Source organism: Sus scrofa, chromosome 3, assembly GCF_054392235.1.
Source record: "Sus scrofa isolate SSC_HxYL_T2T_F1_AM1 chromosome 3, Sscrofa_HxYL_maternal_Yorkshire_Landrace_v2.0, whole genome shotgun sequence".
Classification (NCBI taxonomy): domain Eukaryota; kingdom Metazoa; phylum Chordata; class Mammalia; order Artiodactyla; family Suidae; genus Sus; species Sus scrofa.
In genome coordinates this window covers 9,653,187-9,668,986 of record NC_139385.1, presented here as the reverse complement: position 1 = coordinate 9,668,986, position 15,800 = coordinate 9,653,187, and the positions used below count along the sequence as shown (strand labels likewise).

Genomic DNA, 15,800 nt, shown 5'->3' with positions numbered 1-15,800 from the left:
ACCACACTGTTTTGATAACTGTGGCTTTGTAGTATTTCTTGAAGTCTGGGAGAGTTATGCCTCCTGCTTGGTTTTTGTTTCTCAGGATTGCTTTGGCGATTCTGGGTCTTTTGTGGTTCCATATAAATGTTTGGATTGTTTGTTCTAGTTCTGTGAAAAATGTCATGGGTCATTTGATAGGGATTGCATTGAATCTGTAGATTGCTTTGGGTAGTATGACCATTTTTACAATATTGATTTTTCCAATCCAGGAGCAAGGAATATCTTTCCATTTCTTTACATCTTCTTTGATTTCTTTGGTTAAAGTTTTATAGTTCTCGGCATATAGGTCCTTTACCTCCTTGGTCAGGTGTATTCCGAGGTTTTTGATTTTGTGAGGTGCAATTTTAAAAGGTAACGTATTTTTGTACTCCTTTTCTAATATTTCATTGCTGGTATACAGAGATGCCACTGACTTCTGAATGTTAGTCTTATATCCTGCTACTTTGCTGAATTTATTAATCAGTTCAAGTAGTTTTGGGGTTGAGTCCTTAGGGTTTTCTATGTATAGTATCATGTCATCTGCATACAGTGACAGTTTGATCTCTTCTCTTCCTATATGGATGCCTTTTATTTCTTTTGTCTGTCTAATTGCTGTGGCTAGGACTTCCAAAACTATGTTGAAGAGCAGTGGTGAGAGTGGGCATGCCTGTCTTGTTCCAGATTTGAGTGAGAAGGCTTTCAGGTTTTCCCCCATTGAGTATTATATTTGCTGTGGGTTTATCATAAGTGGCTTTGATTATATTCAGGAATGTTCCCTCTATACCCACTTTGGCGAGGGTCTTGATCATGAATGGATGTTGGACTTTGTCAAATGCTTTTTCTGCGTCTATCTATTGAGATGATCATATGACTTTTGACTTTTTTGTTGTTGATGTGGTGTATGATGCTGATTGATTTGCGTATGTTGAACCATCCTTGTGAACCTGGGATGAACCCAATCTGGTCATGGTGTATAATTTTTTTGATATGTTGTTGGATTCGGTTGGCTAAGATTTTGTTGAGAATTTTTGCATCTATATTCATCAATGATATTGGGCGATAGTTTTCTTTTTTGGTGGTGGATTGCCTGTTCTTATTTGTGTGCGTATCTTGTAGATTCTTTATTTTGAGTTACCCTGAAGTTTTGATAAGGGAGTCTGTATATGCACAAGATTGTTTTAAGTTGTTGGTCTCTTAATTGCAAATGCATCACCAGTGTCCTACATTTGTACCCTCCTCTTCTCACACTTTCTGGGTTTGTTTGTTTGTTTTTTTTTTTTTTTTGGTCTTTTTAGCTATTTCTTGGGCTGCTCCTGCAGCATATGGAGGTTCCCAGGCTAGGGGTCGAATCGGAGCTGCAGCCACCGGCCTACGCCAGAGCCACAGCAACGCGGGATCTGAGCCTCGTCTGCAACCTACACCACAGCTCACGGCAATGCCGGATCGTCAACCCACTGAGCAAGCTGGTTTAGTGGTTATGAATTCTCTTAGCTTTTGCTTGTCGGTAAAGCTTTTGATTTCTCCTTCAAATCTGAATGAGAGTCTTGTTGGGTAGAGTAATCTTGGTTGGAGGTTTTTTCCTTTTATCACCTTAAGTATATTGTGCCACTCCCTTCTGGCCTGCAGAGTTTCTGCTGAAATATCAGCCGATAGCCTTATTGGGGTTCACTTGTATGCTACTTCTTTTCCATAGCTGCTTTCAATATTTTCCCTGTCTTTAATTTTGGTCAGTTTGACCAATATGTGTCTCAGGGTGTTCCTCCTTGGGCTTATTTTCTATGGTACTCATTGTGCTTCTAGGATTTGAGTGAGTGATTCCTTTGTCATGTTAGGGAAGTTTTTGGCTACTATATCTTCAAATATTTTCTCTGGCCCTTTCTCTCTGACTTCTCCTTCTGGCACCCCTGTAATATATATGTTGGTGTGTTTAAAGTTGTCCCAGAGTTCTCTTACTGTCTTCATTTCTTTTCAATCTTTTTTCTTTTTCTTTTTGTCTTTTTGCCATTTCTTGGGCTGCTCCCGCGGCATATGGAGGTTCCCAGGCTAGGGGTCTAATCGGAGCTGTAGCCACTGGCCTACGCCAGAGCCATAGCAACTTGAGATCCAAGATGCATCTGTGACGTACACCACAACTCACGGCAACGCCGGATCCTTAACCCACTGAGCAAGGCCAGGGATCGAACCTGCAACCTAACCTCATGGTTCCTAGTCGGATTTGTTAACTACTGCGCCACGACGGGAACTCCTTGTTGCTGATTTCTAGTCTTACAGCATTGTGGTCAGAAAAGATGCTTGATATGATTTCAGTTTTCTTAAATTTATAGAGACTTGAGTTGTGGCCCAGAATGTTATCTATCCTAGAGGATGTTCTGTGTGCACTTGAGAAGAATGTTTGCTGCTGCTGTTGGATGGAATGTTCTATAAATATCTGTTAAGTCCATCTGGTCTAATGCATCATTTAAGGCCTGTGTTTCCTTGCTGTTTTCCTGTATGGATGATCTGTCCATTGCTGTAAGTGGGGTGTTCAAGTCCCCCCCACTATCATTGTGTTATTGTCAATTTCTACTTTTAAGGTTGTTAGCAATTGCCTTATATATTGAGGTGATCCTATGTTGGGTGCATATATATTGTTATATCTTCTCCTTGGCTTGATCCTTTGATCATTATGTAATGTTCTTGTCTCTTAGCATATTCTTTATTTTAAGGTCTGTTTTGTCTGCTATGAGTATTGCTACTCCAGCTTTCTTTTGGTTTCCATTTGCATGGACTATTTTCTTCCATCATCTCACTTTCAATTTGTATGTGTCCCAGAACTGAAGTGGGTCTCCTGAAGACAGGATATATGTGGTTCTTGTTTCTGTATCCATTCAGCCAGTCTGTGTCTTTTGGTTTGGGGCATTTAGTCCATTTACATTTAAGGTAATTATTGGTATGTATTTCCTTATTGCCATTTTATTTTTTATTTTTTATTTTGGTCTTTTTTTAAATTCCCTTCTTGCTTGTGGTTTGATGACTCTCCTTAGTGCTGTGTTTGGATTGCCTGTTTTTTTTTTTTTTTTTTTTCCCCGCTGTACAGCAAGGGGATCAAGTTATCCTTACATGTATACAATTACATTTTTCCCCCACCCTTTGTTCTGTTGCAACATGAGTATCTAGACAAAGTTCTCAATGCTATTCAGCAGGATCTCCTTGTAAATCTATTCTAAGTTGTGTCTGATAAGCCCAAGCTCCCGATCCCTCCCACTCCCTCCCCCTCCCATCAGGCAGCCACAAGTCTCTTCTCCAAGTCCATGATTTTCTTTTCTGAGGAGATGTTCATTTGTGCTGGATGTTAGATTCCAGGTATAAGTGATATCATATGGTATTTGTCTTTGTCTTTCTGGCTCACTTCACTCAGTATGAGATTCTCTAGTTCCATCCATGTTGCTGCAAATGGCATTATGTCATTCTTTTTTATGGCTGAGTAGTATTCCATTGTGTGTATATACCACCTCTTCCGAATCCAATCATCTGTCGATGGACATTTGGGTTGTTTCCATGTCCTGGCTATTGTGAATAGTGCTGCAATGAACATGTGGGCCCATGTGTCTCTTTTAAGTAGAGGTTTGTCCGGATAGATGCCCAAGAGTGGGATTGCGGGGTCATATGGAAGTTCTACGTATAGATTTCTAAGGTATCTCCAAACTGTTCTGCATAGTGACTGTATCAGTTTACATTCCCACCAACAGTGCAGGAGGGTTCCCTTTTCTCCACACCCCCTCCAGCAGTTGTTATTTGTGGACTTATTAGTGATGGTCATTCTGACTGGTGTGAGGTGGTATCTCATGGTAGTTTTGATTTGCATTTCTCTTATAATCAGCGATGTTGAGCATTTTTTCATGTGTTTGCTGGCCATCTGTATATCTTCTTTGGAGAAATGTCTGCTCAGGTCTTTTGCCCATTTTTCCATTGATTGATTGGCTTTTTTGCTGTTGGGGTGTGTAAGTTGCTTATATATTCTAGAGATTGAGCCCTTGTCGGTTGCATCATTTGAAGCTATTTTCTCCCATTCCGTAAGTTGTCTTTTTGGTTTCTTTTGGGTTTCCTTTGCTGTGCAAAAGCTTTTCAGTTTGATTAGGTCATGGGTTTATTTTTGCTCTAGTTTCTATTGCTTTGGGAGACTGACCTGAGAAAATATTCATGATGTTGATGTCAGAGAGTGTTTTGCCTATGTTTTCTCCTAGGAGTTTGATGGTGTCCTGTGGTACATTAAAGTCTTTCAGCCATTTTGAGTTTATTTTTGTGCATGGTGTGAGGGTGTGTTCTAGTTTCATTGCTTTGCATGCAGCTGTGCAGGTTTCCCAGCAATGCTTGCTGAATAGACTTTCTTTTTCCCATTTTATGTTCTTGCCTCCCTTGTCAAAGATTAATTGACCATAGGTGTCAGGGTTTATTTCCGGGTTCTCTATTCTGTTCCATTGGTCAGTCTGTCTGTTTTTTTTTTTTTTTTTTTTTTTTGTCTTTTGTCTTTTTTGTTGTTGTTATTGTTGCTATTTCTTGGGCCGCTCCCGCGGCATATGGAGGTTCCCAGGCTAGTGGTTGAATCGGAGCTGTAGCCACCGGCCTACGCCAGAGCCACAGCAACGCGGGATCCGAGCCGCGTCTGCAACCTACACCACAGCTCACGGCAACGCCGGATCATTAACCCACTGAGCAAGGGCAGGGACCGAACCCGCGACCTCATGGTTCCTAGTCGGATTCGTTAACCACTGAGCCACGACGGGAACTCCCGGTCTGTCTGTTTTGATACCAGTACCACACTGTTTTGATAACTGTGGCTTTGTAGTATTTCTTGAAGTCTGGGAGAGTTATGCCTCCTGCTTGGTTTTTGTTTCTCAGGATTGCTTTGGCGATTCTGGGTCTTTTGTGGTTCCATATAAATGTTTGGATTGTTTGTTCTAGTTCTGTGAAAAATGTCATGGGTCATTTGATAGGGATTGCATTGAATCTGTAGATTGCTTTGGGTAGTATGACCATTTTTACAATATTGATTTTTCCAATCCAGGAGCAAGGAATATCTTTCCATTTCTTTACATCTTCTTTGATTTCTTTGATTAAAGTTTTATAGTTCTCGGCATATAGGTCCTTTACCTCCTTGGTCAGGTGTATTCCGAGGTTTTTGATTTTGTGAGGTGCAATTTTAAAAGGTAACGTATTTTTGTACTCCTTTTCTAATATTTCATTGCTGGTATACAGAGATGCCACTGACTTCTGAATGTTAATCTTATATCCTGCTACTTTGCTGAATTTATTAATCAGTTCAAGTAGTTTTGGGGTTGAGTCCTTAGGGTTTTCTATGTATAGTATCATGTCATCTGCATACAGTGACAGTTTGATCTCTTCTCTTCCTATATGGATGCCTTTTATTTCTTTTGTCTGTCTAATTGCTGTGGCTAGGACTTCCAAAACTATGTTGAAGAGCAGTGGTGAGAGTGGGCATGCCTGTCTTGTTCCAGATTTGAGTGAGAAGGCTTTCAGGTTTTCCCCCATTGAGTATTATATTTGCTGTGGGTTTATCATAAGTGGCTTTGATTATATTCAGGAATGTTCCCTCTATACCCACTTTGGCGAGGGTCTTGATCATGAATGGATGTTGGACTTTGTCAAATGCTTTTTCTGCGTCTATCTATTGAGATGATCATATGACTTTTGACTTTTTTGTTGTTGATGTGGTGTATGATGCTGATTGATTTGCGTATGTTGAACCATCCTTGTGAACCTGGGATGAACCCAATCTGGTCATGGTGTATAATTTTTTTGATATGTTGTTGGATTCGGTTGGCTAAGATTTTGTTGAGAATTTTTGCATCTATATTCATCAATGATATTGGGCGATAGTTTTCTTTTTTGGTGGTGGATTGCCTGTTCTTATTTGTGTGCGTATCTTGTAGATTCTTTATTTTGAGTTACCCTGAAGTTTTGATAAGGGAGTCTGTATATGCACAAGATTGTTTTAAGTTGTTGGTCTCTTAATTGCAAATGCATCACCAGTGTCCTACATTTGTACCCTCCTCTTCTCACACTTTCTGGGTTTGTTTGTTTGTTTGTTTTTTTTTTTTTTTGGTCTTTTTAGCTATTTCTTGGGCTGCTCCTGCAGCATATGGAGGTTCCCAGGCTAGGGGTCGAATCGGAGCTGCAGCCACCGGCCTACGCCAGAGCCACAGCAACGCGGGATCCGAGCCTCGTCCGCAACCTACACCACAGCTCACGGCAATGCCGGATCGTCAACCCACTGAGCAAGGCCAGGGATTGAAGCTGAGTCCTCATGGATGGTAGTCAGTTTGCTAGCTGCTGCGCCATGATGGGAACTCCTTCCTTGCTTATTCTTTAAATTTTCTATTTCTTTGTTCAATCTTTGCCTTCAGTTTATTTTCAAGATTTTTTTTTCTTTTTTAGGGCTGCACTCACGACATATGGAGGTTCCCAGGCTAGGGGTTGAATCAGAGCTACAGCTGTGATCTACACCACAGCTCTTGGCAACACCAGATCCTTAACCCACTGAGCGGGGCCAGGAATCTAGCCCACAACCTCATGGTTCCGAGTTGGATTCGTTTCTGTTGCACCACAACAACTTTTATTTCCAAGATCTTGAATCATCTTTACTGTCATTGGTCTAAAGTCTTTTTAGAGGCTGGTAACCTCCAGATCACTTAGCTGTTTTTCTCTTTTGTTTTTGTTTTTCCCCCTCCTGTTCCTTTATCTGAGTCATAATTCTCTGCCTTTTCATTTTGTATAGATTTTTAGTGTGGATTCCTTTTTGCACACAATAGGGTTGTAGCCTCTGTTGCTTCTGATATCTGCCCTCCTTGTGGCTGAAGTTGGCACCAGGGCTTGTTGCAGGTTTCCTGATGGGAGGGACTCATGACTGCCAATCAGTAGGTGGCACTGATTCTTATCCCTCTGGTGGGTGAGGCTTTGTCTCTGGGTGTGAGTAGAGGTGGCTGTGTGCCTGCCACAGGGGGGTGGGGGTTGTCTTTAGGCAGACTGTTTGCTGATGGGTAGGGCTGTGTTCCTACCTGGTTTGTGGTTTGGCCTTCTCTGCCCTGATGGGTGGGGCCAGATTTTTCCAAAATGGCCAGCTCTGGAGTACTTCATGATAGTGATTGCTCCCGAGAACTTTGTCTCCAATGTCCTTCCCCCACAGTGAGCTACAGTTACCCCATTTTCCCAGGAGATCCTCTAAGAACTGCAAGCAGGTCTGACCCAGATTCCTATGGAGTCTCTGCTTTGCCCTGGGGCCTAGTGCACATGACAGCCTGTGTGGGCCTTTCAAGAGTAGAGTCGCTGTTTCCCCCAGTCCTGTGGAGCTCCCGTGCACACGCCCTGCTGGCCCTCAATGGCAAATGCTCTGGGGTCTCCTCCTCCAATGCCAGATCCCCAGGTGTAGGAAACTGTTGTGGAGCTTGGAACTCTCACCCCATGGGTGAGCCTCTGTGATGTAGTTACTTTCCTATCTGTGGGCTGACCCAGTGGTTATGGGGTTGCTTATGTCACATAATCACCTTTCCTACCATCTTGATGGGCCCTCCTCTTTGTCTTTTGGTGTAGGATATCTTTTTTGGTAGTTTTGTCTACTTTATTGAAGGTTGTCAGCAGTTGGTTGTTACTGAGAAGGTGAGCTCCAGTCCTTCTACTCCCCATCTTGGTCCCATCTCCATTACATAGTTTTGTTTTGCAGCAAAGAAATTTGCTGGGTTTGGTGGGTTCGGGTTTGGAAGAGGTCTTTTGGCTAATACATCTGTGCCTCTGTTGTTTGGCCTTCTGTCCGGATCCTGGGGAGGAGGCCCACTGGGCAGGATTTGGCTAGAAAATGGAACTTTCCAACTCCATACCTGGGTTGGAGGCCTGGGGCTCTGGTTTTTTGTGGTGTTTGTGCCACGATATCCTTTAGATTCTGGAGCAAAATGGCCTGAAATGGATCCTTAAGTTCTTTTTCTTTCCTTTTCTTTTTCTTTTTTTGCCTTTCAGGGCTCTACCTATGGCATATGGAGGTTTCCAGGCTAGGGGTCGAATCAGAGCTATGGCTGCCAGGCTACACCACAACTATAGCAACGCAGGATCTGAGCCGTGTCTGCGACCTACACCACAGCTCATGGCAACCCCGGATCCTTAACCCACTGAGCAAGGCCAAGGATTGAACCTGCATCTTAACGGATGCTAGTCAGGATCATTAACTGCTGAGCCATGACAGGAACTCCTGGAAAGTCTTTCTTCATAGGTTTTTTGGTTTTGTTTTTTTGTTTGTTTGTTTGTTTGTTTGTTTGCAACCCACCACCCTCCTGGGCAGATGCTCACCATTGATTAAATACCCTCCTTCCTTCAGATGAACGTTGAGTGGTGCTGGATAAAGCCCAGGAGCAGGCGGACTGGCTTCCTAGAGAAGCCCTGGCAGTGGGGTCTGGGCTGCTGCCAGTGTGGTTCTGCCCGCAGCAGATCCTGCCCAGGATGTGAGTGCTGGAGATGGGCTATACCTTGAGCATCGTGAACTCTGCGTTCTCTCCGGCTTAGGGACAGGGCTGCTGCAACAGAGCCTTGCTGACGTTACAGGAGGTAATATAGAAACCGAATGGGGACCCTTCAGAATTTCTAGACAAGATTTTAAAGCTTATAGGCGGGAGTTTCCTTATGGGGGAGTGGGTTAAGGACCTGGTGTTGTCACTGCTGTGGCTCCGGCATGGGTTTGATCCCTTGCCCAGGAACTTCCGTGTGCAGCAGGTGGGGTGGGGGAGGGGGAGGAGAAGAAAAGCTTTAGGCAATATATAGATAGAGACCCTGAAGCTCCAGAGAATTTAAAGATGGTTAATATGACTTCGGTTGAATAGAGTGCCCCTAATACAGAAGAAAGTGCAAAAGGTAGAAGGCGCTTGAGGGTTTTTTTGTTTTGTTTTGTTTTGTTTTTTTAATCTCGACTTCTTGATACCACCTTTAAAGCTTCCAATGGCGGGGACCTGGTTCTGAAGAAAAGGGGATGACACAGAATGAAATAGCAGATGCCTCTGGTGCTGGCTGCCTCAACAAAGGCAAGAGCAGGACTGAACCCAGGACCCCATAAGGGACCCGGCAAAAGGTAACAGGGCATCTGGCAGTGGGATCCTGCCAGTGTGCATACTGCCAACAGCTCCTAGAAAGGAGTGTCCAGTCCTAAGTAAGACACCTTTTTTGTTGTTGTTTTGTTTTTTAGGGCCACACCCATAGCACATGGAAATTGCCAGGCTAGGGGCTGAATCAGAACTGCAGCTACTGGCCTATGCCACAGCCACAGCAACGCTGGATCCCAGTGGCATCTGCAACCTACACCACAGCTCATGGCAACATGAGATCCTTCTCTCACTGAGCAGGGCCAGGGACCGAACCCATGTCGTCATGGATATTAGTTGGGTTTGTTACCACTGATGCACAGTGGGAACTCCTAAGTACTTTTTTTTTTTTTTTGTCTTTTTGCATTTTTTGAGCCGCTCCCGCAGCATATGGAGGTTCCCAGGCTAGGGGTCTAATCAGAGCTGCAGCTGCCAGCCACAGCCACAGCCACAGCAACGCAGGATCTGAGCCACGTCTGTGACCCACACCACAGCTCATGGCAACGCCAGATCCTTAACCCACTGAGCGAGGCCAAGGACTGAACCCATAACCTCATGCATGGTTCTCAGTCGGATTCATTAACCACTGTGCCATGACGGGAACTCCAAATAAGACTCTTGAAGAAGGTAAACCCTGGCATCATCAGATGCCCAAGCTGAGAAAGGCAGTGACCAGGATGACGGGGCCCAGAGGCTCCTTTAAACCTGCCTGTCAGTATCTCCCATGTGGAGCCCCAGGTGACCACAAACGGGCCCCGTACTCAGTTTTAAATACCACACTGAGTAAAGTTTCTTCTGAGACAGTGCGAGTAACTCGGGCATCAGGAGAACCCTTGACAAACCTTTTCTCAGCCCCTAGTGTCAGACGGTGGAGGACCCACACGAAGCACAGCTTTCTACTCGTACCTGAGCGCCCCCTTCCCCTTTTACTAACTAGATGCCCAGGTTACCCTGGCAGTCACAGGAGTGGGCACTAAAGGAGCACCCCAGCAGGCTTACGCCTCACAGGCTGTAGTGCTCTGACCTCCAGGGGAAGAGCCAGCAGCCATTCTGGAGGAGATGCTGCAGAAGGTGAGTCCACAGGTGTGGGCAGAAGGGTGAGCAAAGCCAAGCCAGCCAGGCCTGCACAGAGGAGGCTCGGCCTTGAGGCCAAAATCCCAATCTTAAGGCAGCAGCCATGGAAAGGGTAGGCAAAGTGTGAAATTCAATCCCTGCTAAGGGCCTTCCTCAAATATGATTTAAAACATCCCTGCTGGTCACCTTACTCCTTTTTTTGGGGTCTTGTTTTAGGGCCACACCCGTGGCAGATGGAAGTTCCCAGGCTAGGGGTTGAATCAGAGCTGTAGCTGATACACAACCACAGCAACGTGGGAACCGAGCTGTGTCTGCGACCTACACCATAGCTCATGGCAACGCCGGATCCTTAACCCAATGAGCAGGGCCAGGGATCAAACCCATGTCCTGGATACTAGTTGGATTCATTACCACTGAGCCACAGTGGAACTCCACCTTACTCCAACTTTATGGATCTAAAAACCAGACACAGGTAAATACTGGTTTGTGTAGGACTTCAAAGCAATTGATCCAATCAATAGAAGATGCTAATCCAGTAGTGGCTAAGCCACACACTCTGCTCAGTGGAGATTTGTGTTACTCTATTGGATTTAAAGAATATTTAAATAATTTATGGGACTATAGTGGACTTACTATATGAGTTTCAGGTATACAGCAAAGTGAGTCTGTTGCAGACACAGCCATTCTTTTTTCCCATGTAAAGTATTACAGGATATTGAGATTTCCCTGTGCTATACAGGTCTTGGTTAGTCAACTATGTTACATAACATTTTATATAATGTAGTGTGTTCATCCTAATGTCCCAATTCCTCCCCATTTCCCCTTTTGTAACAAGTTAGATTTCAGAATCTTTGTGTTTGTTTCTGTTTTATAAAAAGCTCATTTGCATCGCATTTTTATTAGATTCCACATACAAGCGATAGCATGCTATTTGACTTCACTTAGTACAATAATCTCTAGGTCCATCCATGCTGCTGCAAATGGCATTTTAAAATTCCTTTTTATGGCTGAATAATACTCGATTGTATATGCACCACATCCTCTTTATCTGTTCCTCTGTCGACAGACATTTAGCTTGTTTTCAGATGAGCGCTAAACAGCTGCATTCACCAAGCCCTTGTTAGCTCTAAGCCTCTTATCAGCAGGAAGTAGCCAGGCTGGTCATCACTCCCTCATCCCTCAAGATTGAAGAGTGATCAAAAGATAGGGAGGACGGTGGGTCACAATCGGGCAAATCCATTTCATCTGCCTTCCCTGATGAAGGTCATTTGTTTTAAGACTTGCATGTCCTCCAAGCGGCACGAGCCTTAACAGTGGCCCACCTGTTTCCCAGGAGCTTGGAGCTGGCTCTGTCTGGTTTGAGCTGAGCTGGTTAGGACCATACAGGATCAATGACCCTCCAGCTGGGCCTGAGCATGTGTCCACTCGGTGACCTTTGGATGTCAGAGGGCCACCCTCAGATCGTGCTAAACAAGCACCTCCATTTTTGAAGCTGCAGACGCCTGTAGCTTAGCTGCACCTGTGCAGAGTGCCAATTGCAGCCTCACGACCCCCAGGCATCAGGCTGCCTGGATGTTTTACTCGGTAACTATCTGGAGCCTTTCCCTCCCAGAACCTGGTCTCTCTCCTCACTTGGCTGCACTGTGAGTAAACCCTCTCTTTGCTGCAATCCTGGCACCAGCGTTTTGGCTTGCTGTATGCTGGGCAAAATGATCCTGGTTGGGTAACAGAAAGGCAATACCTAAGAATTCTCCCTCAATCACGTTTTGGTTTTTTGAGGGGTGGGTGTCTCTCAGTCATGCCCTTCTCACTGATGACATCCAATTCTTCCCTTTTCTCCAGTGATACTCCTGAGAAATGAAACTGAGACCGACCCTCAGTGGCTTCTTGGGGACAGCCACTCCCCCCACCATTCCTCCCACCTTTTATTGGTAGAAAAGCTTTATTCTCCTAGGCTTCCCTGAGTTCCAAAGACCAAACTTAATCAGATGTTGAAAATGCAGAAACCAAGGAAAGCAGTCATGCAAGACAAAAATAATGGCTCAGCCCTAAAACAAAGTCGAGGACCTTTCGTTTCTCAAGGGCTTACAGATAATATCCTGAGTCACATCCTTGACTTGTTTTACAGACACTAAGACCCCACCAGGTGGAAGGTGTTAACTGCATACTGACCATCAGCCCGTAGAGGCCAGACCAGCTGGAACCCAGAGCTGATGACTGAGATTCTCAAATCATCCCGCCAGCTCATCATCAACCAGAAAAAATCATCCGTGAGCTGCTCACCCACCCTGTGACACGCTCCCTCTGTCTTTAACAAGCCTTCTCTGAAGGAAAGCCATCGGGGAGTTTGGGTCCTTGGAGCACGAGCTGCCCGTTCTGTCTGGTGCCCGTCAGCACGCACTTTTCTTCATCACAACTGGGAGTCCGTAGACCGGCCCAGTTCAGTAATGGTTTTGGCGACGCAGGTGGGATTCCCGTCCAGAGCGGGCATCTCGCCTGTGGCACCTTGGTCCCTGGCAGCTCTGGGCTCCTGTCCAGTATCTGAGCATCTGTCTCAGGGACGGCTCTGAGAGCCTCCTGCCGCCTTGGTGCCACCTGCCCATGGCACTTCCAACCCTGGGGTGATGGAAACAAGGCTCTGGGGATGGCCTGTGAGGCGCCACTGCTGAGCAGTGGCGCTGTGGGTGCGACGACGCCGGGGCATTTATTCTTCCCTGCTGGGTGCCCTGATTGGAATGTTACCTTTTGGGGGGAAGAAAGTACTTGCTGGTCTGGTTTTGAGCCAAATGTTTATTTTAAAATTCTACTGAAGTACAGTTGATTTACGATGTTCATTTCTGCTGTACAGCCAAGTGACTCCTGCATCCTCAGGGATACTAGTTGGATTCATTTTCCCTCTGCCACAATGAGAATGCCCACAAGATGCTGTTTTAATTGGCATCTTCTCTTCCAGGTGGAGGAATCCCTCAGCCATCCCGCACCACTGAGTGGTAAACTGGGAACCTCCCTGTGAAACCAAGGCTCACTGGTAGCCCTACCTGGAACGGCAGGTAGGAAATCTCGTGCTAGGGAACTGTGACTCGGAGCGGCCTCTGAGCACTGGGCTGCCTGCTTCTTATCTGTTTCTGCTAATACCTGGTGTATGAAAATAAGGGAAATCTGAGCTCCATTCCAACCTGTAGTCCCCTAGGGTGTATTTTTAAAAATTGGGAAATTTTCACCTATGCTTATATGAAAAGAAAGACATCTTTGTTATAATATCACATGGTCACAATATCATTTAGACTCTGGAGAAAGATGGCCAAGATAAAGCTCTTGACTTTTTTTTTTTTTTGCAAATGCGGGTAGAAAAATTTGCCTTGATTCAAAATTCTGGGAGGGAACAAAAGCATTCCTAAGGAAAAGGATGAAGTTATAACTCTTACTTCCTTGAAATGCGAACAGAGCTCACAGTGTCTGAGACTATGGTCTTAGCTTAACTGGTAGAATCTGAGACTGAGAGGAAAAGCAAAAAGGCTTTAAAACTCAAGTGAGGGGTTCCTGTCGCGGGTTAATGAACCTGACTAGTAACCATGAGGTTGCCGGTTTGATCCCTGGCCTCACTCAGTGGATAAAGGATCCGGTGTTGCCGTGAGCTGTGGTGTAGGTCGAAGACATGGCTCTGGCGTAGACCAGTGGCTACAGCTCCAATTCGACCCCTGGCCTGGGAACCTCCATATGCTGCGGGTGTGGCCCTAAAAAGACCAAAAAACAAAAAAACAAACAAAAACAATACCTCGCGTAAACTTATTCCAACTCTTCTTATAAATTAATGCATTTTGTATTTCTGATTTGTAACTGTTTCAAAATGAAGCTATGGAATCTGGTTCTATCTTTAAAAATTTGTACATGAGCTGTATTTGACTGGCTTAATGGAAATTAAGTGCTTACATCAATTCTCAGGAATACAAATAGAAATTAACCCAAATGAATTTCATGTCATCTGGGGAATATTCAATATTCAACTAACTTTAATACCAGGTATTGTTTGATTTAATACTGACCTATCTTTAGAGTCATCTATATTAAGTATAATACTTAGGTTTACTGAAAATAAGTTTCCCTGTTGCAAAATTTGTCAGCAAGAACAGATTAATTTGGTATGATATTGACCTATAGATAAATGGAATAAATTATTTTGGGTGAACTCTTGAGTAATTCTTAGCTCTTCCAGATTTTTGCTAACTTGTATTTTTCCCAATTAAGTGAAATGAATGCTTAAATCATTTTTAAGTAAGAGGAAATACAGGAAAACTGATGGTTAAAACAAGTCTGTTTACCTACTTTAGTTTTGCTCCAATAAGAGGACAGTAAGTTGTGTCTTACGAATTAATGAACCCAAACATGACTTGTATTGAAGAAATTACGCCATGTTTTAGGTTATAAAATGTAAGTTTACTAATCAGAAAATGCTGGTATAACAAACATTTCACAATTGTTTGCCTCTTGGCTTTTGTTAGCAATTAGTTTTTTTGTTTATTTTGTTGACTGGTGAGGGTTTTTTTGGCTGCACCTGAGGCATGTGGAATTTCCCTGGCCACGGACTGATGCTGAACCCCAGCAGAGACAATGGTAACCCGTAACTGTCAGGTCACCAAGGAACTCCACCATTAAAACTGCCAAGGGTTAAAAACTGTGACAGGTAATTAAAAACTACTAGAGTCACGGGAACCCTTTGGTATATAAAGTCGCTGTATGTTGTCAGTAAGAAAGAATGACAGCTGGAGATTTCTGCTGAATGCTGGATGTGTGGTAGAGCTGGTTGCTTCTGGATGGGGAAAAGAACAAGGGACAGACTCCTAAGATTGCAGGAAGGTGTGGAAGAGAAAACTGGAGAAGGGTTTTGTTCCTGGTCAGAAGTGGCTAAGATTAGATGAAGTCAAATTTTGCCAGTAAAAGAAAGCTGCTACGAGACTGGAGGTTGGCTTTCAGCTGAGAGTTGTCTTGGACTTCTGAGCTGCTTTTAGTGAGATTCAGTTTCTTTTTAAAGTGATCTGTTGTAACTTTCTGTATTTGCCTTGGAAACCTTGTCACTTTGGTTAAGTGAATATTGTTTCACAATAACCTATGCTCCTACTTGAACCAAGTGTTTTTAAACTTTGTCTTTAAAACTTTTTACTGAAATACAATTTAGAATGTGTTTATTTCAGGTGTACAGCAGTGATTTATATAGATACCTCTAATATACATATTTTTCTTAGATTCTTTTCCATTATAGGTTATTATGAGGATAGTTCCCTATGCTATACAGAAGGTTCTTGTGATTATCTATTTTATGTCATAGTTTATATATTTTAATCCAATTTAATCTTCTAATTTATCCCTCATCTTTCCTTTTTAAAGGTAATCTTTAGTTTTCTGCATCTACTTGTTCTGTAAGTCCATTTGCATTTTTCTAGATTCCACATCTAAGTGATAACGTCTTTCTTTCTTACACAGTGTAATCTCCATGTTGCTGCAAATGGCTTTGTTCTGGTTGAGCCGTATTGTGTGTAAATGCACCACACCTTTATCCAGGTCAGTGGACATTTAGGTCGTTTCCATGTCTTG

The 15,800-nt window shown here is 43.8% G+C and overlaps 1 protein-coding gene and 1 long non-coding RNA gene across 10 annotated transcripts in view; one reads left to right on the top strand and one right to left on the bottom strand.

Annotated features, from left to right (window-relative positions):
- Positions 1–15,800, top strand: part of LOC110259892 (uncharacterized) — a 47,341-nt gene that overhangs the window by 26,885 nt on the left and 4,656 nt on the right. For 5 of the 7 annotated variants that reach the window (XR_014840226.1, XR_014840230.1, XR_014840227.1 and 2 more), the window contains exons 2-6: positions 8,384–8,610; positions 8,992–9,127; positions 12,340–12,481; positions 13,165–13,261; positions 15,690–15,767. This is a non-coding gene — a long non-coding RNA (uncharacterized LOC110259892). Of the gene's footprint in view, positions 1–8,383; positions 8,611–8,991; positions 9,128–10,074; positions 10,209–12,339; positions 12,482–13,164; positions 13,262–15,689; positions 15,768–15,800 lie in introns of all 7 variants that reach the window. The other 2 variants (XR_014840231.1, XR_014840228.1) reach the window with 1 other exon arrangement.
- Positions 12,987–15,800, bottom strand: part of PRKRIP1 (PRKR interacting protein 1) — a 37,597-nt gene continuing 34,783 nt past the window's right edge. For all 3 annotated transcript variants that reach the window (XR_014840214.1, XR_014840218.1, XR_014840219.1), the window contains one exon: positions 12,987–13,346. The gene's annotated coding sequence lies outside the window, so the exon portion shown is untranslated. The remainder of the gene's footprint in view (positions 13,347–15,800) is intronic.